General features: G+C 36.0%; 1 pseudogene; it reads left to right on the top strand.

Annotated features, from left to right (window-relative positions):
• The first annotated feature begins 214 nt into the window (after positions 1 to 214).
• LOC149144733 (uncharacterized) overlaps positions 215 to 23937 on the top strand; it is a 40718-nt pseudogene continuing 16995 nt past the window's right edge.

Below are 23937 nucleotides of genomic sequence, written 5' to 3'. Positions count from 1 at the left end.
CAATTTACTGCTCATATTTTACCCTGCAAGATTATGAGAAAATGTTGTGCAGACAAAGTGTCAGCGCTACTAATCTCATTGGTGGCACAATGTGCGAGGGGGTGAAATATAACTGGGTGCAGTACCTATGAAAAGGATTCTTGTTGAATTGTCATAAAGCATAGGATGATGGAAAGGCTTTTCACTATGCCTGGATTTTTTTATCGATTGTTCTATGGCATGGGGACTTCTGGAGGATAGCCAGTTCCCTTTGCAAGATCAGGAAATACCAGAGGCAGCAAAGTTCACTTTGTTGTGGGCAACCAAGGACCTAGAAAGGGTTATGGAAACGAAGGTATTTTGGGTGTTGATGGAGATGGACCTTCTCATCATGATCAATTATAGGCCAAGGTTGTCACCAACATTGTTTGAACAATTAGAGGCCTACGTGGAGTTTAAAGTCAATTTTCATAATTTATCCGTCTGCACGCAGCAAGACCCTAAGAAAATATGGTACAAGTTGCCATACCTAGTAAAGATCGTGGATGTGTGGGAAGTCATAGGAAAATGGCTAGTTGAATAGAGGTAGCCACCAGATATTGATGCAGGAACAAGCACGACTGGGGAAAGTTCCTCCGCGAAGGCAACAACAACGTAGAAAAGGGAAGAGGTTGAACAGGCTATAGCCTGAGAGAAATCAACACAGAAAAAGAAGGAAGTTGTTGCTAAGGCAACTGCTGACAAAAAACGTGCCGAAAAGGAAGCTACTGACAAGGAGCATGCTACAAAGGAGACCATAATGGAAGTGGAGGAGTCCTCTTCTCAATAGACTGTGGACAAGGAAGGGTCCAGGGAGGGGGAAGGAATTGGTTCCAAGGAGAAGGGAACCACCTTAAAATTGCAAAAGAGGACCAGGGAGACCACTTCCAAGTCCAAAAAGAAGCAAAATTTTGACAAGTGGGCACACATGGTTCCAATCGTCCTCACTGAGGGGGACTTGGATGAGATCAGGGACAAGGTCTGTGATACAATGACAAAGTTGTGAACATAGTTCAATTAATAGTACATGCATATGATGGGGAACATCCAAAAGGATCTGCACGAGTTGTAGATTCAAATAGGTAGAATTCAGGTGAGCGCGGGACAAGTGAGCGGGATTCAAGTGAGCCTACAGCAATCCAACATATCGGTACTAGATGTAGAAAGGAATTTGGACCTCAGATTCATTCCATTACCTGAGGGATCATTGTGCATAGACGCAGATGAAGAAAATTCCCAACTCGAATAGATCAAGGACATAGGTATCAATTTAGTTGCACTGCCCATTTAGGCCCTCCATGCTCTTCATTAAGGGTTCTCTGATGAGCTTACAATTAGGGATAAACGAGCACTATCAGTCATAATTGAGGTCAAGATGAACAATGAATAGATCTTCTCAGAAGAGGCTCACACACTGAAAGAAAAGGAAGCACTCGTTGCACAAAGCCAGAGCTTGGAGGAAGCAATTTCAAAGGATGCAAGACGCCGCCAAAGCTTCACAATCCAGAGAATGCATAAACAACAACAAATATTTGGAAGTTGGCTACTGCTATCATGGAATCGAAGGATGAGATTGGGAAAGTAACCTTTTACTTCCAAATGAATGTGACAAAGCTACAGTTGAAATTACAACCAACCACTCTGCCAGAGGTCCAGGAGTAGCGCAGAGCATCCATTAGGGAGAGCATGGGAACTTTGGATGTAGCAGTCAGAAGTTTCACACTGATATTTGAATAGGCCATGGAGCTATGAACAACTCTGCAGGAGGACCCAAAACTACAAAAACTTGGCACATACATTTGAGAAACATAGTGATAATTTGATGAAATTAGGGCAACTACACACACTTTGGCACCAGCCTAGCACCTCACTTGGTTGCAGGAAAGAAAACAGTTTCAATTGCAAATGGTAGAGATGTAGAGAAAAGAGGTCGTTTTAAATGCTAGAATATAGCCATGGACATAGGAAGAATGTCATCTTACTCTATCGATATAGGAAAAGTTGAAGACACTTCAGCAGATAGAGAATGATGTGCCAATGGTAGAAGGCCCGATGACAGAAAAGCTAGTGGAGGAAGTGCAATAAACCATAGTAATGGGTTTTGTTGACATAGAAGAATTGCAGATCGAGTTCAGTGAACTCCGCAAAAAGATCGAGGTACCAGATAAGTAAATATAAGGAAGGTTACCATATTTGTGTTGGATGCTTATTGGGATAAGGCCCTCGGGGTCAATTTTGTTAAATTTTGAGTCATTTTTGCAATATCTTTTTGTAGAAAAGGTAAATTGTCCGTGAAGTGTGGAAAGTGGATCGCAAAGATAAGTAGAGTCAAAGGGGCTTTATTCCCTTAGGTGGGTAAGTGATAGAGTTTTTTTGAGACCCGCCCATGGTACGCAGACCATGCTATTATAAAGAAAATACTATAAGTAGTTGAGTCATAGTGAGTCTTAGAAGATAACTTGAAGTGAAGAAACATTGTAAGGGCAAGGTGCTAAGGCATGAAAATTTTGTTTCTTGTACTTAGGAAGAAGGGGAAGGCTCTTGCAGTTGAGTGTGCAAAGACCTTGGTAAATTTTCAAGATGAGTGCACGGGCCCCTGCAACTGAGTGCGCATGGAGGAGAAGTTTGTAATTGAACGCTTATTCATAATAAATATTTTTTGGGAAGCAATTATGATGCATCTGTGCCTTTTTATTTACTTATGTTTAAGTTTATGTATCTTCACTCTCAGATCTGTTCTATGTGAATTAATTCTTATTTACTATGTGAGACGAGTATATTTGTAATATCTATGCATAATAAATATATTTAACCTCCTTCGTGGAGATCGAGAATTCATTATATAGATCTACTATAGTTTGTTGATGGGAAAGGGTGGATCTTTGTGATGATAGATCTAGGCCATAAGGGATTCATAATACACATTTACTGCATGGCATTGGTAGAGCTATAATATTTCTCCATGATAAGTACAATTAAGTACCTTCGCGAAGATCTGAAGGTCATTTTGATAGAGTTGTAGTAGTTGACAGTCGGAAGGAATAAATCTGGATTTTTTGTGAAGGTAGATCTAAACCCTAGGAACCTTAGGAAACTATCACATAGGCCTATGGATGTAGAAACATGGTTCTGGAATCCCCCAATACTGCTTTAGGTGACATTGCAGCCTACGATACGCATGTTTTTTTTGAAAGGGATAGTAGTTGGGGTTTCACTGGTTAGCGTAGTTAAAGTTGAAATTGGGTCAAGACCCCTTCATCCAACATGTTGTAACACCACATGTCACAAAATATGCTTAGAGTGGGATCATGTAATGGCATGGATCTACTGCCCAAAGTTGAAATTGAATGAATAATCAAAAACCTACTTCTCAATTAAACCTTTTCACACATTTAATTTCTTCCAATAAACAATTCAAATTATTTTTCCCCAAAACTATCATGCATACGTCATATATATAGTGCTAAGGATTTGTATCTAATTAGGGTTGGGGTTGGCATTAGGATTAAGGTAGTTTTAGGGTTCAGTTTCACCTTTAGTCAACTCTGATAGAGGTCGGTGCTTGTTATGGCTCGCCGGACGGAACTGCTAGTTGTGGCGAAGTTAAGGGAAAGGAAAGATGATGTGAAACTTAGGATAGTGAGAGAAAACAATATTTTTATTCCTTCAGTTGTCAGAGTAAATGGAGGCAACATAAACAAACTTTTTAAGTGCAGTAGTAATTGAATTGCCAAAACCAAAGCACTATAATGAAGAGATTTATATTTTTAGGAAGTTGTCCAAACCACCCTGCATGTCATCTTTTGTAAAATTGTCAATAAATTCACAAAGGATTTCACAATAACGTCTACAAAATTATAATATACAGTTTAATAAGGATTGCACACTCCAAATTCTAGATGAGGTACAAAATTGTTTAAAATATTTTTAGCAAAATCCTAAATCTGTTAAAGTATCAACCAATGAGTACACCTCCAATGGCTATATCGTAGCATAACATTATTATTGTTGCGCTACTTTCATGGATAAACAGAATCCAAAGAGAGTTTGTCTAAATCCTGATTGACGCAAAGGGTTCTAATAATTTCTAAAAAAACTAGAGAAACATGTCATAAAATTACAATTTGCCTCTTTGCCACACTACAACTTGGAGTAAAAAAAAATTCTTATTTTCCCACTATAAAAATAATGTTGAGCCTAATTCATATTGATGACATCACCCACTACCATTGTGTCACTCTCATGGCGAACAACATTATACTTTTCTGAAAGAGCATTTGACTTTTTGATAGATTCCACTGATGTTTTGAATTTAGCACTACATTCACTGCTACTGCATTAACAAAAGAAAAATAAGGATTCAATTAATTGCATGGTTAAAAATCAAGAGCAATATTATTCTGCACAAGTTTTTCAATGTTTAAAAGTAGAAATGGTGAACTGATTTTCTTAAACATGTCCCTATTGTTATAGAATTGTCACTTGTGAGGGTAACCACTTCAAGTAAAAAGTAGAGAAAATAATATCTAGATAAGATAATAGGGTACACAAATACTAAATTTTATGGCACATTGGTCTTTCCATGGATCTTCCAACTTTGACCAATTTATCATTAGAAGAAAGATCATAAGACAATAAAATAACATCCTGAAATCTATCCTAAGAGAATTAGGTAAATGCATGACAAACAATTTTCAGTCAAATCACTATTATGTCATTACATTTGAGGCCCTAAATAATTTCTTCCCTTAAATATGTATTTCTATAATTCTTAATCCTATGATATCTCTTAATTTACCAAATGAAACTTACTACAAGAGAAAGTGAAGACCTCAAAAAATTATAAATCATCAACTCGCGACAGAATAAAAATAGGAAGATTAAAAAATTTAAAAATTGGTATCATTATATCAAAAGATCATATTTTTTTCATTATTTTGAATAAGAGGCATTATAATAGAAAAAGGAATTGTAAGCATGGAGTGTTGGTGTGCAACATTCATTTTCACATTGCAATGTTTTCTTGGTGATCTTGTTCTTATGATGCAGAAATGGTAGTGTTGATATCATATGAAATACATGCATATCTTATATGTGTTCATATTCTCATAAATGTTGATCCTCAAATACTTGCCTCACATGTTCAATGTCTCATACATATAATGATCTATGTGTTTATATCCTCTCACAATAATGTGCAATGCACTTATTAATTGGAAATTATTATTTAGAGCTTATTTTTCATCTATATACAATAGTAATATCTTACAAAGTGTTCCCGCAACAATTTTCCTGCAATGTGTTCGACAATTTGTTCATTTAATGAGTTCTTGCAATTTTTTAAAAAGTGTTCTCACGACAATATTCTACAGTTCTCTTGCAATGTCAAAATATTTTGAAACCTATTTGGAGTAGTATTTATATGACATGTGTAGCAAAATTCATTTTGGAGCATCCCTAATTTTCCATTTAGAGTGGCATTCATTCAATGAAAATGTTAACATTGTTTATGCAGCACAAAATGTTTTAGGTTGTAGAGCATTAATGCGTTGGAGACAACTACATTAGGGACCAAATTTTTAGTGAGGAAAAAGAACAAATAAATGTGGATTGCAAGGCTACATTGAGGACCATATCTTTCACTGAGGAGAAAGAATAGATTAATGCAGATTGGAGGGATAAAAGATATATATAACCCCTTTCCATTGATGTCATAGGGGGAGGTAAGAAGAGGTTGTTGAAGTTGTTTCTCAATAAATAGTGGTTCCATCAATGCCAAAGGGGGAGATTGTTGGCATTGTTCTCATTAATGTCAAAGGAGCAGCAAAATATTAGCAAGGTAACAAGAGTCGTAGGGTATGTAGGAGCAAGGCAAGGAGTAACAACAAGGTGTACATGAGAAAGGGACAAAGGAGCAACAAGGCAAGAGCAGTAACAAGGTTAGTAATACCTGGCTGCAGGAAAACCTCTAAGGTAACCTCTAATATTCATGTTATCAACGAATACTTGATAACGTTGACACCCCTATTGTCAACGTATTCTTGTTGATCATTTTCTTGAGACTGATAAACATTGGTAACTGCATTATCAACATTTCCCTGTTTATTACAAATTATTTTCACTAACACTGAAATTGTCAGAATTTTACATAAAAAATATGAGATGTAATACATGTTGGTCAGACAGATGCTAGGTGTTGATGACACATTTGTTCATGCTAGAAACAATGTAAACATTGAACAAAGAACTAATGCAATTACCCATATTTTTTGGGTAGAAAAAAATCAACTAATTTTGAAAAGTGGTGATTCATAATACAAACACACACGCACACATGCACACACACATATCTTTTTTAGCATAGCTTTTGACACTTTAATTTTTTTATGTACATTATTTTTAAAATGTTAGCGATTTCAGGTTGATTTTAAAAAGTGTCGATGCAGCATCAAGCCCTTTTCTTTAAGATTTATTTATTTTACATAAAATATTCTAATGTGTTAAATGTGAATACCTATTTTCTAACTTTAACAAATTTTTAAGTAGTTCTCTTATTCATATTTTTTTCTTTTACTTTTTTTTTTGTAGTGACATCTTTATTTTTTTGCATAGTTAAGAAAAAGGTTGGTATTTTAAAGTTCCAATATTCTATATATTTATTTATCATTAATTAATTTTTTGATGCACATGAAATATTCATGCTGAAGAGTCCTCACAGTGACACACACTATCTCAACATACATACTATCTCGACATAATTCCCTATCAGCATACTTAATACAGTCATGTTCTTGGCATAATAGTCTTGATCATAATAATATCGAAGACTAGATCATGATTGAAGATATTAGAGCCTTACATGAACCAAGGTCATGATGAAGAACATTATGATGACCTCGTTGATATGGTCAAGATCTCTATGAAGATGCAACAATGATGTTCTAAGTGATGGAAGACGTTGAAGATCTCAACAATGCAATGATGATGATCCCAACAATGAAAAAGAAGAGGATTTGTTTCTTGGTCTTGGAGTGTCTTAGTAATTCAAGGGTCATGATCATGGTACTTGTCAATTGGAATCTCTATATGAAGAATTTTTTGCTGGTTTTCATCTCTAAGAGGGAGAAGCTTTGGTCCTGGCAGAAAACCAAAATTGTGTTCTTGTCTCTTTGTTATGGTAGATTTTTGATTAATTAAAGAAGACATGCTAATGTTAAAGAATCTTCTAATAAGCTAAATTTTAAATATCTCACAAATATTCATCATGCTAAGAATAATCTCATTAACTCCATGCGCTAGATTCTTCAACATGGTATCATAGGTATGGTTATAGTCAAAGGAAGGGCAAAAGATAGACATTTCAAGGGTCAAGTTTCTAGCAGGGCATCAAAGAAAGTTGAAGGACACTAAGATCTACATTAAAGAAACAAACCCTGATCTTGATCAAACCCTAGAAATCAACAACAATAGTCTACATGAATAAGGGTTTTTGTCGATGCAATCAAGGAGACAATCTACAATAGCAAGAACATGTGTCTCCACAGTCATCATGAAAAGGCCACCAAGACCCTCATCAAGATGTCTACAGTACAAGATAAATCAAAGGATTTCAAAATGAAGATCACATCATCTTGGAGAAAGTTGAAATCCTAGCAACAATCTCGATCTACAAAAGAAGGCAAAGCATATTGAAGAATCAAAATCATTGTCATCATCTTCAAGGTTATAAAAGTAAGGATCATTTCCTTACCCTAGAAGAAAATTATCGAAGGAAAGCAACAGAGAATCCTCATCAAAAGAAGCAACCTTTTCCATTGGAGAAAGGATTTCCATCAGAGAGAAGATCATCCAAGAATAAAACTCCAAGACATCTTCTCCAAGAAGCATCAAAGTGATCAAATAGAAGAGTTCATCTTCACTTGTCAAGTAAGTGTCTTTCATTTTTATAATCGAGTTTGGTTAATTGACTTCATGATTGCAAGGACATCTATGGGTTGGATAGGTAATCAAAAGTGCTTGCATGAAATTAGGAGGATTTTCATAGTCCTCATAGATAAAATATGTCAGTGAACATATCAAGAAATAGGTTTCCTTCGAATTCATAGGAAAGAACTCTTAAGGTGCTCTCATCCCTATGTAGCAGGAAAGAAGACATAAAAGAGATATATGAAATGCAGTGAAGAATATCATATCACTTAGACCTGGTTGAAGGTATCAAATAATGAAGGAATATCTTCATGATATCTCAATTGAGAGATCTAGGAAAGATGATAAGATGACAATCATCATTGTTCTAATTGATAAGAAAGGAAACAAATGTTCATAAACAAGAAGGTTACTGCATTCAAAATTTTGTTATCCCTATGATAAATAGAGAAAGACAATATGAAGGAAAACATGTTGAAGGTTAAAGCACTCAAACATTTACAAAAAGGAAAGGAAAGTTTGTTCCTCAAGTAAGACAAAAAAGTTCTATGGAAATACTGTGATAAGAAATCTCATATCAAAGGAAAGATGGAGGAAGCTGAAGAAAAGGGCCAAGGAAAGAGGGAGAAATAGATCTCCACTATGATTAGATGGCCTCCCTCACAAAAGGGGTCGTATCATAAGCTCCTAAATCTCTATATATGACCATGATATTAAGATGCATCATGGCATCATGGAAACATTAGAAACAAGACTTCATGTCAACACCTTGGGAATCATGAAGGACTAAATCCATGGAAGTTAAAAATTAATAATGTAACTCTTGGGAACCTCATTAGACATTGAAGGAATGGAAGGAGTCATCTAGGATAGGTCTCATCTTACATCAAAAAGGAAAAATATGATAGATGGGGATATGCAAGATCATCAATATTCTTTGATGGAATCCTTATCAGAGGATTAACTAATCTAGAGAGGAAGCATGTGTTTAATCAAGAACTCCAACTTATGGAATTTATGGATGATGTTATGACGACATAAGAAAAGAAGCAGATCAAGGCTTTTAAGACACTTCAATTAGGGATGTTGCTAGAAGAAGCCTAGATGACTTGCTGATAAAATGAGGTATGTATGCTTATGTTTAAATTTTATAATGTCATGTCATATGGTTGCAGGTAATATGGATCATTACTTCTATCTTAAGAAACATGATCGAGGGAAATGATCTCCTCCTATGAAACGATGAAGAAAGGCATAAGTCACACTAGATGAAATCAACATAATATGTCCTCATATGAAGTATGAGGTGGTTGAATATGATTATAGAACTCTGATTAGACACCTCAGAGAATTTAATGTGTGAGGAAGGAAGAAATCATGAAATATGCAACCATGATGAAGGAAAGCAACATCCAAAGACCAAGAATACTTAACTATGAAATCTCACGAAAACATATGAAGACTATTATGAAGGTCTGGAAAAGATAGAGACCCTTGAAAATGCATATATTTGGGAAATTTGTTCACAAGTATGTAGGATGTTGATACCAAATAAAAATATGTCATGATAAAAATACATCTTGAAAGGTACAATTATTTTTAATGCTATTTTTTATTTCTTGAATAATATATGGGTGAAGTTCATGCAAGGCTACTAAAACAATATTTGTAAGTACAAGTACAACCAACATTCATGCGATGGATGGAAACTCCTTAAAGATGCATGAAGAGAAAGAAGTATTCATATGAATAAGGTTCCAAATATGTACCAAGAATGCCACTTTCCATGAAGAAAGAAATGATATGAAAGAAAAAGAAAGAAAGTGATCGATGGTCGTTGCCCTACAAGGTAGAAGCTTAACTAAATTTCATGACATCAAGGAAATAAGTTGATCAAGAAGGACCCATGAAAAGGAAGTTGTTTATTAAAGGATAACCGCTAATAAAGAGGGAACATGGATTGAGTCACCCTTGATTAAAAAGGAGTGATAGATGTGCTTTTCCATTTCATGTGTCATGCACTAGACCAAGACTAACATAAATATGTCTTAGTGAATTCCATGAATGGAAATGTAAACACACGAGAGACACAACATTCTTGTCTTCACCTAGGAAGAAAGAATGGGGGATTGGGTAATTATCTGGAATTCGATGCTCTTTGAGGATGTGTAGGGAATCCAAGACAAGAGTAAGCAAGAGGACAAATTCTTTGAGGGATGGGAACCCAAGATAAGTATATTCCTAGAAGGTCATACTCAGTGAACACCTAGGTGGGTATGTACCTTGAGAGATAATGATGAAGCTATCTATAATCATTGGTCTCCACAATATTGTGCGCTAATCTAATGAGAGATAGGGTTGTCTATCAAGGCCTTGTTGTGGAAACAATGTTGGTTACTATGATTCTATACAGATGGGTTACCAATCCGATTCTTCTTATGAGAAATTCTTCAGATTGAGAATCATCAAGTACCAACATAATACCTCCCTAGTTAGGAGGGAGTGTTTAAGAAAGTGTAACTAGCTTTGGTATTTACAAATTTAATTTTGATCTTTGTACTTGTCAAGAAAAAGAAATGTTATTTTTGTAAGTTATAAGAATGAGTTTCTTCCTCATTCCATAGGTCTAGGAATGTCAAAGAGTCAAAGACATATGTAAATATCTCTTCTTGAGCATATATGTAATGTATACAAGTCTATAAAATGGTGTCTACCAGCCCTCCAGTAATGACAAGCACAATCCTCTTCACGTTGGCCAACAAACGAATTAAATATAAGTCATGTCGGCTTGCAAAAGGAGACACACTAGTTCACTTGGTTAAGTAGGCTTAATATGGAGACATAACCACTATATATACCAAGCTAGGGTCATGCAAAAGAGTAGAAAAAAAACTTGCATTTCTCTGAGATAATTTGTTTAGGTACAGGTCTGTAATCTGCATTACAATAGGGCACAAATTTAGACTTCTCTACAACTTCGGGTGAGGATAGAGACTCACATTCTCTGTGAATTTTAGATGGTTACATAATGGGTATAACTCTGAGCTTCTTGTAGTTTGGATGGAAAAATAGTGAGACAATTTTGGATTGATTCCAGAGAGATATAGTCTTAGCGGTCATAAAGAAGCTCTTGGGTGTATGTCTCGACATATAGTCATGATCTCGGTATACCTTATGAATAGTCATGATATTGGTATACATACTATCTTGACATAATACTCTATCAACATACTTAACACAATCATGTTCCTCGCATAATAGTCTTGATCATAATCCTATCGAAGACTAGATCATGATGAAGATCTCAGAGAATTACATGAACCAAGCTCATGATGAAGAATGGTATGATGACCTAATTCATATGGTGAAGACCTCTATGAAAATGCATCAATTTTGTTCTCAGTGATGGCAGCAATAGTTAAGATCTCATCAGTGCAGTGATGATGATCTCAACAATGACAAAGAAGAGGATTGGTGTCTTAGACTTGGATTTTCTCAGTAAGTTAGGGTTCATGTTCTTGGTATTTGCTAGTTGGAATCTCTATAAGAAGAATTTTGTGTGGATTTTCCTCTTGAGAGGGAGAGGTTTCTTCCCTAGCAGAAAGCCAAAATTTTGTGTTCGTATCTCTTTGTTGCGGTACCTATTTGATGAATTAAAGAAGACACACTAAAATTAAAGAATATGCTAATAAGCTAAAAGTTAAATATCTCACAAATATTTATCATGCTAAGAAAAATCTCATAAACTCCATGCCCTAGATTATTCAACACATATTGGATGTACTTGCACTAGTAAAGTTTCCCTTCCTATGGCTCACTTTCAAGCCATTGAAATGTTAAGAGGGATTTTATTTCCACTACATGTTCTATTGTGGAGACTTCTCAATGGCCATCACATCGTTATTTATAAACTGCGAACAATATTGATCATATTTGTGTATTGCCTATCGATAATTATGCTCCAATAGTAGTATTGAGTATTGAAATTTATATGGAAGGCCTTCGTATTTGTAACTAGATTATGGGTGAGTACAAAGTTGATAGCCCCTTGGTGAAAAGGTATCGTGACACTCTGAGAATTTTCTTCACAGTTTGAGAGCTTGGAAGAGAAGCATATTTTTGTGACCTCCATTTATTTGGATGCATAGAAAAAGGAATTGTAAGCATGGAGTGTTGGTGTGCAACATTCATATTCACATTGCAATGTTTTTTTAGCGATCTTGTTCTTATGATGAAGAAATGGTAGCACTCTTATTGTATGAAATACATGCATATATTATATGTCTTCATACACTCATACATGTTGATCCTCAAATACTTACCGAACATATTCAATGTCTCATATATAATGACCTATGTGTTTATATCCTCTCACAATAATGTGCAATGCACTTATTATTTGGCGAGTATTATTTAGAGCCTATTTTTCATCTATATACAATTGTAATATATTACAAAGTGTTCTCCCAAAATATTTCTGCAATGTGTTTGACAATGTGTTCATTCAATGAGTTCTTGCAATATTTTACAAAGTTTTCTCACAACATTGTTCTACAATTCTCTTTAAATGTTAAAACATTTCGAAGCATATTTGGAGTAGTGTTTACATGACATGTGGAACAACATTCATTTTGGAGTAGTTTTCAATATGGAGCATCCCTAATTTTCCATCTAGAGTGGCATTCATTCAATGACAATGTTAACATTGTTTATATAGCACAATATTTTAGGTTGTAGAGCATTAATGCATTGGATATAGCTACACCGAGGACCATATTTCTAGTGAGGGAAAAGAAAAAATAAATGTGGATTGGAGGGCTACATTGAGGACCATATTTTTCATTGAGGAAAAAGAATATATAAATGTGGATTGGAGGGCTACAAGACATTTGTAACCCCCTTTCCATTGATGTCATAGGGGAGGTAAGCAGAGGTTGTTGAAGTTGTTTCTTAAGAAACAGTGGTACCATCAATGCCAAAGGGTGAGATTGTTGGCATTGTTCTCATTGATGGCAAAGGAGTAGCAAAAGAGAAGCAAGGTAACAAGAGTAGTAAGGTATGTAGGAGCAAGGCATGGTGCAGCAACAAGGTGTACAGGAGCAAGGAACAAAGCAGCAGTAATGCAAGAGTAGTAATACGGTTAGTAATACCTGACTGCAAGAAAAACTCTAGGGTAACCTCTAATATTCCCGTAATCATCTAATACCTGATAACATTGACACTTTATTGTTATTGTATTCATGTTGATCGTTTTCTTAAGACTAATAAAAGTTGCTAACCACATTAACGACATTTCCCTATTTATTACAAATTGTTTTCACTGACACTAAAATTGTCAACATTTTACATAAAAAAAATAGATGTAATACATGTTGGTGAGACAAATTCTAGATGTTGATGGCACATATGTTGATGTTAGAAACGATGTAAACTTTGAAACAGGCACTGATGTGATTACCATTTTTTTTAGGTATAAAAAAATCAACCGATTTTGAAAAGTCTTGATTCAAAATACACACACACACACACACATAGGTTTTAACATAGTTTTTGACACTTTAAATTTTTTTATGTACATTATTTCTAAAGTGTTAGTGGTTTTCAAGTTGATCTAAAAAAGTGTTGATGCAACATCAAGCCCTTTTTTTAGAAGACTTATTTTTTGACTTTAAATTTTCTAATGTATTAGATGCGAATAACTATTTTTCTAAATTTAAAATTTTTTTAAGTGGTCCTATTCTTCATATTTTTTTATTTTTCTTTTAATTTTTTTTGTAGCGAGATCTTTATTTTTTTGCATAGTTAAAAAAAGGTCGATATTTTAAAGTTTCGAACTTCTATATATTTATATATCCTTAATTATTTTTTATCCAGGTCGATATTGGTGGCCACCTACCTATTCCACCTAGACCCCCCAATCAATTTCATCCATTTCCTTGTTCATTTCCGCATTTACTATTTTTAGCAGTTTTTCAGGTCCTGAACTTGTAGAGTAGTTTTGACTCCCTAAACAATGTCTTTTTTGGGTATGTGGTAGGATGATAGCCACAAGTAACGGCCAACAGTGAGACCTGTATCATTCTGAGATACCTTTCCAACAAGGTATCGTGCACGTGAAAAGAAGATAATATGACCAAGTTACGACCCTGGGAAGTTGGCTACCCAAATAACCCCAACGGGTCCCACAAGCTATTGGTGCTACATCTCCTGGGGTGCGGGTTTTGGCTGTTTAGGGTTTTCTCATGTCTTACAATAATAAATAGGCACATGAGCCTCATTGTAACATAGTTTAGAGGCATGTAGCCACCACATCTCTTCTCAGATATAAGCTACCATTGTCGAACTATCTTATTTCCATTTTGTTTGTAAGCATAATTCAATATTTTTTCTGTTAATGAAATGATTTTTTTTTTCTACATATATTTGTTTATGATTATATCTATAGTTTTTTGCATTCTTGTTTAAGTTAGGAAGTAATGGTCCCCATTGCGTGCAGAGCCTCCATGAGGTGTGGAAATTTCTGTTGAACCTAGTCCTTGGCGAACCACTTGCCCTGGTGAAGGAGTTGGCTTGCTTTGACAACTCGATATAGTTGTATCCTCTATTGGTGAGTGTTATTGATCTCTGTTTCCATGATCTGATTAGCTGTGGCATGTTCAATGAAGCTCTGGTTGGGCTCTGTTGGTGTGAGTTGTTATGCAATGTCAAATGTGTCCAACAATGGTGGAAAGTATAGCCGAAGCTGATCTACATTGAACACTAGCTGCAGACTAAAGAATGGTGGGATGCTGAGCTCGAACTCATTGTCACCAAAAACCTTGGTGATCATGTATGGCCCATATTAGAGTGGGTGAAGCTTGCAGTGGGGTCTAGAAAGGCACTCCTTCTGCAAATGTAGCCAATCTTTATCACCCACCTGGAACTTGTGCGACACTCGATGTTGATTATGGCGCTACTTGTGCTTAGTATTGGCTCTGTCCAATATAGCAGGAACTTGCTGGAGGATGGGTTGAATGCACTTAATAAAGTTGTTAGCAATATCATCTTTGGAATGAACGTGAGCTAAATCTACCTAAGTGGATAAAAATTGGATGGAAAAATCAATGGGGAATAATGTTTGAAATCCCAGCCCTAACTAAAAGGGGTTGTGGCCTGTTGAGCTGTGGAGAGATATATCGCAACTGTGTTGGAAATAGGGGGCACTTTCATCACACGTGCATTGACGCTTCAAGTTGTACATGCGCAGATAGTGTACGATCATCTGATTTACAAACTCTGTTTTGCCATCAGTTTGGGGATGGAAAGTCATTGACTTAGTAAGTTTTGTATCCAACATCGACTAGAGACTTGACCGAAATGCGCTCAAGAATCTTCTGTCCCGATATGGGACACTGAACTGTGGGATCCCCTAGTGTACCCATACTCCCTCGAAGAAGAGCTTACTAGTGGCCTCTGCTGTGATACTCTTCTTGCAGGCTGCCATGATGGCCATCTTAGAGAATCTGTCAATGATAACGAAAATGCAATCATTTCCATGCTTAGTAGAAGGAAGGCCCGACATGTAATTTATGGAGATAGATTCCAAAAGTTGGCTAGGAGTAGGTAGAGGAGTATACAGGCATTGCTTATTGATGGTTGGGTTGGCAATGGCATAGGCGGTGGAGGATCTAATGTACTTCCCAACATCTTGACGAAGTTTTGGCCAATAAAAATACTTCTACAATACTGCCACTATTTTCTCTACTCCAAAATATCAAGTGACACGATTGTAGTGTGCCTCCCAAATTAACTTGTCACACTCAATTGAAGGAACACAATTGTGGTCCAGGTGGCATAACACTACATCCTGAAGCTGAAAACTTGTAACTTGCTTCCCTTCTAGGAGTGTCTGTTGTATGCTACTAAATTCTAGATCGCTCTTGTAAATATGTGGCCACCCCAATGTCTTGTGCCCACAGGAGTCAAGCATGGTAATCAGCGCCATGAATGGTGGTCGGATGAGGCAATTAGTAACATTATTTGTGTATCCCTTCTTATACTTAACGTTTAAATGGAATTGTTTCAAATACGCAGACCATTTCTGATGGCGATCATTCTACAACTTCGCCTGTGTTTGTATGAATTGTAGAGGTCAGCGGTATGTGTGGATGACTAATTCCTTCCCCATAATCTAATGCTTCCATTGATGGAAGGCATGCACAATGGAATACATTTCTTTATCATAGGTGGGGTACTTTTGGACTGTGTCTGAAAGTGTCTCAGTGGTAAGCCATTGTATGCCCATGCTGAGTCAGAGGCATCTATCTCAATATCAAATGGTTGTTGTAGGTTTGGTAATGTGAGCACTAGTGTAGAATAAAGGTGATTATTAAACTCGAAGAATGCTTTTTGTTGGGTTTCTGAGCAAAAAAACTTTTCTTTCGCTCCTCCCTTGGTGACTTGACTTAAAGGCCAAGTGATATGAGAGATCCCCAACACGAACCTACGGTAGAAATTGGCAAGACCCAAAAAGTTGTACAGCTCTATTAGAGTGGTTAAGGTTGGCCAATCCTGAATGACTTGTATCTTAGATGGGTCCTCATGTACACCCTACTCATCAGTGATGTACCCTAGATATTGAACCTAGGTTAGGCAAAAGGTGCATTTCTCCAAGTTAGCACACAACTTGTGTTGGCACAGGGTTTGAAGGACCTGTCGAATATGGTGGAGGTGTTCTTCCCAACTCTGGCTAAATATCAAGATGTCATCTAAATACACCACCACGAATTCATTGGTGAAGGGTCACAAGATGTCGTCCATCAGTCTCATGAAGGTTGCATGGGCGTTCGTCAATTTGAATGACATGAACAACCATTCAAAAAGGCCCTCCTTGTATTTGAAGGCACTCTTCCACACATTGGAGTGTTCGATAGGCACCTAGTGATAACATGACTTCAAGTTAATCTTGCTAAAATATTTGTCCCCTTGAGTTGGTCCAGAAGGTCAATCTATGGGATTGGGTACCTATTCTCTAAAATGATATTTTTCAATTCCTGACAGTCAATATAGATCCTCTAGGTCCTATCCTTCTTTTGTACAAATACAATCGGGCTCCCATAAGGTAATGAGCTTGTCTTAATGTGCCCTTTATGCAATAGTTCTTGAATATGCGTCTTTATCTCATCATTCTCCATAACAGAGAGTCGATCGAGCAATCCATTAGGCAGTAGCACGCCCGAGGTCAGATCAATGGATTGCTTGACCTGATAGTGCAGAGGTACCCATGTGAGTGAGGCGAGGAGCCCTGCCTGGGAGTTGTGGCCACAACCTTCTTCTTGCCTTGGGGGCAAATCATAAGGAAAATAAATTTCCTAGTATGGGAAATGATCTTACTACATTTCTTTGTAGTGATCAATGATATGGCTATAAATGGGGCTACCTCTAGTATCCTGTACAACTCATTAGGCAAAGTAATAATCATAGAGCAAGGTCTAGACTCATACACAACATGCCACTTCCACAAGTATATTTGTCCTAACAATACATCACAAACTTCAAGAGGAGTAACACCACAAAGTACCTCATTCATGAAGGGTTTGATGCTATAGGGAAGGCAACACTACTGGCTGACATGAAGATCTCGTCCTTGGTGAAGCCACATGATGGTGTACGGTTGTGTATGTGCTATATTCTTTAGGCCCAACCACTTCAAGATCTTTGCTAAAATGAGGTTCTTTTAGCTCTTGCTGTTGACAATGAACTGCAGTGGAGAAACCTTCATGCACATTTGTGAGTGGAAATGGTGTTCCCCCTCCTCTCAATCTTCAGGCTCAATATTCTAGATCGTATCGGTGGCCATGGTCGTACTAGGGTTTGCATCAATGATCTGCATCCCTTTGTCAGTTCCCTTATCGGGTTCTGATTTAGATTCAGAACCTGCATTTGATTCAAAAGCCTTCATCTTGGCCACTAGTGAATGCTTGGCTCGACGCTCACTTGTATTGTGAGTGGAGCTCTTATGGAACTCACACCATTTTCCAATGTCTTTCTTCATCTTCAGGGTGTTGTTCTTTCCTTGAGGCTTCGGTAGGTTGTCCTGGGTAGTGTCACTTTGGCTTGGTCCTTTTTTCGTTTGGAGGAACCCTTTCCTTGCTTTGGATTCACAGATCCAAATTCTCGCTTCTTCTATTTAAAAGTATTCTCAATCTTGACATCTTATCGACACGTCATGTTGAGTGAGGAAATGTCTAGGAACTCCATTTCATCCTGGATGTACTTTTCTAGGCCGCAGCAATACTTGAGCACCAAATTGCACTCAATATCCTTGATACCCATCTTCATGCAAATGGTATGGAAAGTATTTGTGTATGACACCCACTGGAGAATTTTATTTTCTACTGAAAAAATATTGATAACACCCACTTGCAAATTTGTTGATGTCAAAATTGGCCACTGGCGAATTTGTTGATGTTGATGATGTCAAAAAAATTCCCACTATGTCTTGTTCTTGTTGTGAAAAACTACTCACTACTTGTTTTGTTGTTGATCACCCACTTGTGAATTTTTTGATGATGTCCACTGATTGCTTTGTCGATGTTGTTGAGACTTTCAGTTTGAAAGCCACCTTCAATTCCATTATCATTTCCCCCGTTTGTTAGCTGAAAGGAGCGACAATCATCTGCATTTTGATTTCTGAATTTCCCCCTTTCAGGTGTAGGGGAGTTTCACTGGTGTACTTCCACTTTCAAGTGCATGAGAGTACCATCATCAATTAACTATTGGTTGCAATAGGTGAGATTGAATTCTATTGTAAAACTTATAAAATTGTTTTATTGTTGACGACAATTCCCAAGTATCAATCCATGCATAATTGATCTTTAATATGGCAGGTTGGTGTTGTTTGCATCATTTCTCTGATGAGTGATTTTGCTTGCCAAATGGTGACAATGATGGAGATCAAAACAGTGATCTTCCATGTGACCTTTTCTTTGACAATGTTTGCATGTGGGTTTGTATTCAACTTTCTCATGGCTTGTTGATGTTATTTGATAAAGAAATTGTACACTGGTGAACTTGATCGACTTAGAATAATATATTATATCCAAGTTTATTTCATCTTTGTCATATCCAAATCTTCGTTTATTTTTGCTACTTTGGAGTTCTTCCCATGTCTTGATGGTTTGTTTGGAAGAAGCCAGTTCAATTTTATCATGAAAAACTTCTACACTTGAAGTTGTTTGGATGAGTGGCTTGGAATCAACATCTTTATCTTCATCTATATGGTTGAAATACTTGGAAGCATCACTCTTCTGTTACAACTCATCTCTTTGAAGTTGTGACTCTAGTTGAAGGAACTTAATTGTTTCATGTGCCTATTGTAGTTTCATGGAAATATCATCAAGATTTGCTTTGTTGATTTGTACCATGTTTTCAGTAGTTGAGAGGATTAAATTGTTAAGAATTTTTAACAGCTGAATGCCTTTTTCCATGTGAACTTGTTGGAACTCATGCCCGCTTGCTTTTAATACTTGTTGGATTTTTAGAACTCACTCGCTTGAATTCTTGATATTTATTTCTTGAATGCATGCTCGCTTGTTGTATATATGAACGGGCTTGATTATTCTTTAAATATCAAATTTTCTTGCTTTAGAGTTGAACTCACTCACTTGATGCTTGAATGACACGCTTGCTTGTACTATCTTTCTTTCTTTCTTGATTTTTCTTGATTCTTTCTTGTAACACTTGCGGGATTTGAAGATCTCACTCGCTTGAATTCTTGAACTTGTGTACTTGATTTAGTTTATTAATGTAATGGTTGACTCAAACTCGCTTGAGTTTTGATGAGGGTGTCGGATACCATGGAAAATGCACCCAATGTTTACAATGACAAGTTCAAATGATATTGACTCACTTAATTGACTCAGTTGAGGATAATTGACTCACTTTAACTCATATAAATTCACAATTTGGGTGTTGGTTTCGACCGAGAATGCACCTTTACAATTAAACTCAATTTTATTTGAATTTGTTTACAAGTTAACTTACAAATTATGATTTTGCAAGTTACACAATGACCAATTGTCATTGAATGTTGATGTAGTCTCTTGAAATGCATGAGTTTGTAGTTGAATTAACTTGATTTCCTTGCGTGAATTTGTTTGTTGATTTAGAATGTTGATGTTGTCAACTCTGATTAAGTGTTGTAGTTTTGCAAATGCATGTGATTGTTTGTTCTTGATTGAAAGCTCGTTGCAACTTCTTAATTTCAGGTGCTTTGATTAATATGATTTTTTCAATTCACTTGTTTTAGACTCCTTGTGTGTGTTAGATAAGATAACTGTAATGTCAAAACTAGACACAAAACAAAGACAATATCAAGAATCATGTGCAATCACAAACACACTCATGGTGTACCTAAGATCCCCTTATTCAATTTCAGGTGGATATAGGAAAAATCAACACCACACATAAAATATGTCTTTATTAAGTATTGAGTACATCAACCTTCACCTTCACAACATCATCATTGAAAATTTTCAAACAATGAGAATCTCATGCTCGCAACTCTAGAAGCAAATTGTCTTCAAAAACAACTCAACCTCCTAAAAGAAAAAATGTTACTTCAAAATACGATAATTAACTTCCATTTTTTTTTAAATATTCACTTATCACTCCAAATTATAAAATATATATTATCTCTCCACACCTTATTTCTCCAAATTACAACTTATTACTCCAAAATACAAATTATACCTTATCTCTCCATTACAAAAGATTCACTTTACTTGTAAAAAAAATTTATGAAATCACTTTATAAAGTGAATTGATTTCAAAAATTTAAAGCTCTCCTCATATCTCAAAACGAATATTTCCTTTTAAAATATACCTTATTATTCCACTCCCTTACACTCAAAATAAAAACACACTTGTCACTCTAAAACTTCAATATTTTTTTTTAATTTCTTTTAAATTCCCATTTAATAGAATTTTATGAAATTCTTTTAAAAGGTGAATTAAAAATTGAATGGAGTGACTTCAAAAGTGAACATATCTCCTTTAAAAATGTGAAAACGTAGTCTTACAAAAATTATTTTGATAATTTACCTATGGTAGCATATGGTGAAGGTGAAACAAACAACAACCTTCTCGCAGAGAGGATTTGAACTTTCACTTCTGCTACACTAAATCTGATATGTAGAAGATTCCAACGACTTTAGAAATGTCCACGTGGGATTTGAACCATCCCTTATGCTCTGAAGCAAAATCTCATTTGTATATTTGAGCGCAAGATGTTGTAATCCATGTAGTAAGATATTCCTTTTTTGCAAGCATGGCGGATGAGGTCAACTGTCTCCTTTGTTACATGATGATGTCGGTCAGAAAAATCCATCAAATTTGTTTGAGATGTTGCCCCTCTCTCTGTTGGGTAGGGCCAATAACACTAAACTCGATAGATCCAACATTGAAGGTTGGAGGATTTAAAGCGTAAACTCCAAATCGAATACAATTCCTTTTTTTTCTCACCTTTTGTGATCAACGAGATAGGTGGATGGTAGGTCTACTAACAGTGCTTTCAGAAAATATCTCTTCACCTTCACGCTGATAGCGACTTCTCACAATAGGTTTCAGCACTCGACACCAAAATTATCTACAATTGTTGCCTTTAGCTCATGCGCACCAACAGAGCACGTTGATCAGCACCAATGACTTCTCCGAATAATACAAAATGAGGACTTCTAGTCTCTAAATATATACGCTTTGGTCTAGTGACTACTATGTATGTCTCTTAGAAATAATTCACTAGAAGGAATTATGCAAACAATAGTCCCTTAATCCCAAAGAGATAAACCATGTGCTCTGATACAACATACAAGATATTAAAAAAAATTAACACACATAAAAAAATACCATAGACACAAAAAACCACACAAGGCAGAAAAATACCTGAGCGTTGATGTATTCCTCACATTCCCATTGTAATATACAAATAATGTTTATGATACATATAAATGCATGAGGAGAATTTGTCTCAAGATAGTGCATCTATCTTGGACACTATGGTTGAGCAAATATCTCAACCAAACACTAATATAGGAGCCTAACTAGTTGGAGAGAATCTCTCAACCAACTAGGCCTAACCTGACTCCCAATTATGAGGAACAAACCAAGTCTATAAAAGTAGGAATAATTTTTTGGGTTGTGTTATATTTTTGGACCCATGGTTTTGTGCATGGTTTTCGAACATGTTTTTGCGCACAATGGTTTTCAGTCCATGGTATTGGATACTTCAACATGTATATATATGTATTGTAACAGTGAAAGGAACATAATGAAAAATCAATCTGGTAGTCCCAATTTTAGGTTCCAAGGGAAAATCTTTGTGTATATTTGTTTTATGTGTTATGCTCTTGTTATTGCTTATTTTCTGTTATTAAAATTTGTAAGCAGATAATTTCTGTATGGGGTTAGAACCTACATTTAGTATTAGAGTTGTTTTCGCTTCAAGGGGACGCCTCTGTTGCTGAGGGGTTTCGCTCGGGCCTATGGTGGACCCTGTTTAGTGGGAGATCTGTGGGATCGATTCTTGTGGTGAAAGAAGATGGTGAGCAATGGAAAGATAGAGAATGAGAAATTTAATAGTTAGAGTTTTGAGTTGTGGAAACTCAAGATGGAGGATCTACTGGTGGACAATGATAAATGGATCATGGTAGATTTCGGTACTAAACCAACGGGAGTGTCTGATGAATAATGGAATAAGTTGGATTGGAAGGCTAAGAGCACAATATGATTATGTGTCTCAGATTCAGAATTGCTGAATGTATCAGGGAAAGCTATAGTGAAGGATTTATGGGACAAGTTAGGGACATTGTACCAATCTAAGTCTCTAGTGAATAAACTATTCCTATGAAAAAAACTGTATAACCTAAGGATGAAAGATGGAGACTCGGTGATAGAGCATATGAACTACTAGGTCCCTATAATACTAGTGATTACCCCATTACTATTGTAGTTGTATCCCTTATTAATATTGTTGTGCCCCTATTGTCCCAATATTTTTATTACTGTGCCCCATAGAATCCCTCTATTTTTATTTTTGTGGCTTTATATTATTATTGTTAGGTCGGCTAGGTTATATTGTGACTCCTTAGACTCCTATATATAGAAAGGAGGTTTTTTCATTTGAATCATCAAAGAATTGTTCATTTGTGTAATGTAAAGGAGGTTTCTCCCTTGAAGAGGCTAAATTCTAAGGCGTTGATCTCTCTTTTCTATCTTTTTGTGAGCTGGTTTCATAACATTTGGTATGAGAGCTTTGGATTCTAGGGTTTCATTGCTCCAAAAAGGTCATCGTGGCATTTTCGCTATAAATTCTTTCTGCGACATTTCAAATGAAAAAAAAAACCATTTGAGATGAAATCGTACTAAACCTTGGGTCCAAATTTCAGATCTTTTCGTACTATATTTGCGGAGATATGATCTGAGGAAGTTGGTCTTTTTGCAGACTCCTGGATTAAATTACAAACATGTGACCTGTGAAAAATCATCATAACTTTCTCTCTGTGCATCAGATTCAAATTTTGTAAGAAGGTACAGAAAGAGGACAGACTGTAGTTTCTTCTATATATTGTTTAGAACCAAAGGTTGAAACAGTGACACGTGACACTTCATACAAGTTCACTCTTCTGGGAAAGTCTATAATCAGGTCATCTTGGGAGATTGTGCATAACTCTTCCTTGGAGAATCCAATTTGGATCAGACTGGTGGCAATGGAAAGAGGACACAGAGGGCTACTATAGATCACAATTTTAAAACTGGATGATCCAAAATTGCAGAGATACATCAGATTCAATATCAAGCTTCTACAAAGTGAAAAAAGGTGTGTAGTTTTTTTTTTTTTTTTTTGCATAAACTTGGTTTGAAAAATTAGTTTGAAGGAATTCAAAAGGAATAGTAAAGAATTATTGTAGGTAATTGATGCACTGAGGAAAGAAAATGCAAACACCTAGTAAGCAA

The sequence above is a fragment of the Pinus tabuliformis genome, chromosome X (assembly GCF_031772625.1).
Source record: "Pinus tabuliformis cultivar Carrire ecotype Pingquan chromosome X, CPIR1, whole genome shotgun sequence".
NCBI lineage: Eukaryota > Viridiplantae > Streptophyta > Pinopsida > Pinales > Pinaceae > Pinus > Pinus tabuliformis.
This window is presented reverse-complemented; position numbering and strand designations above follow the sequence as displayed.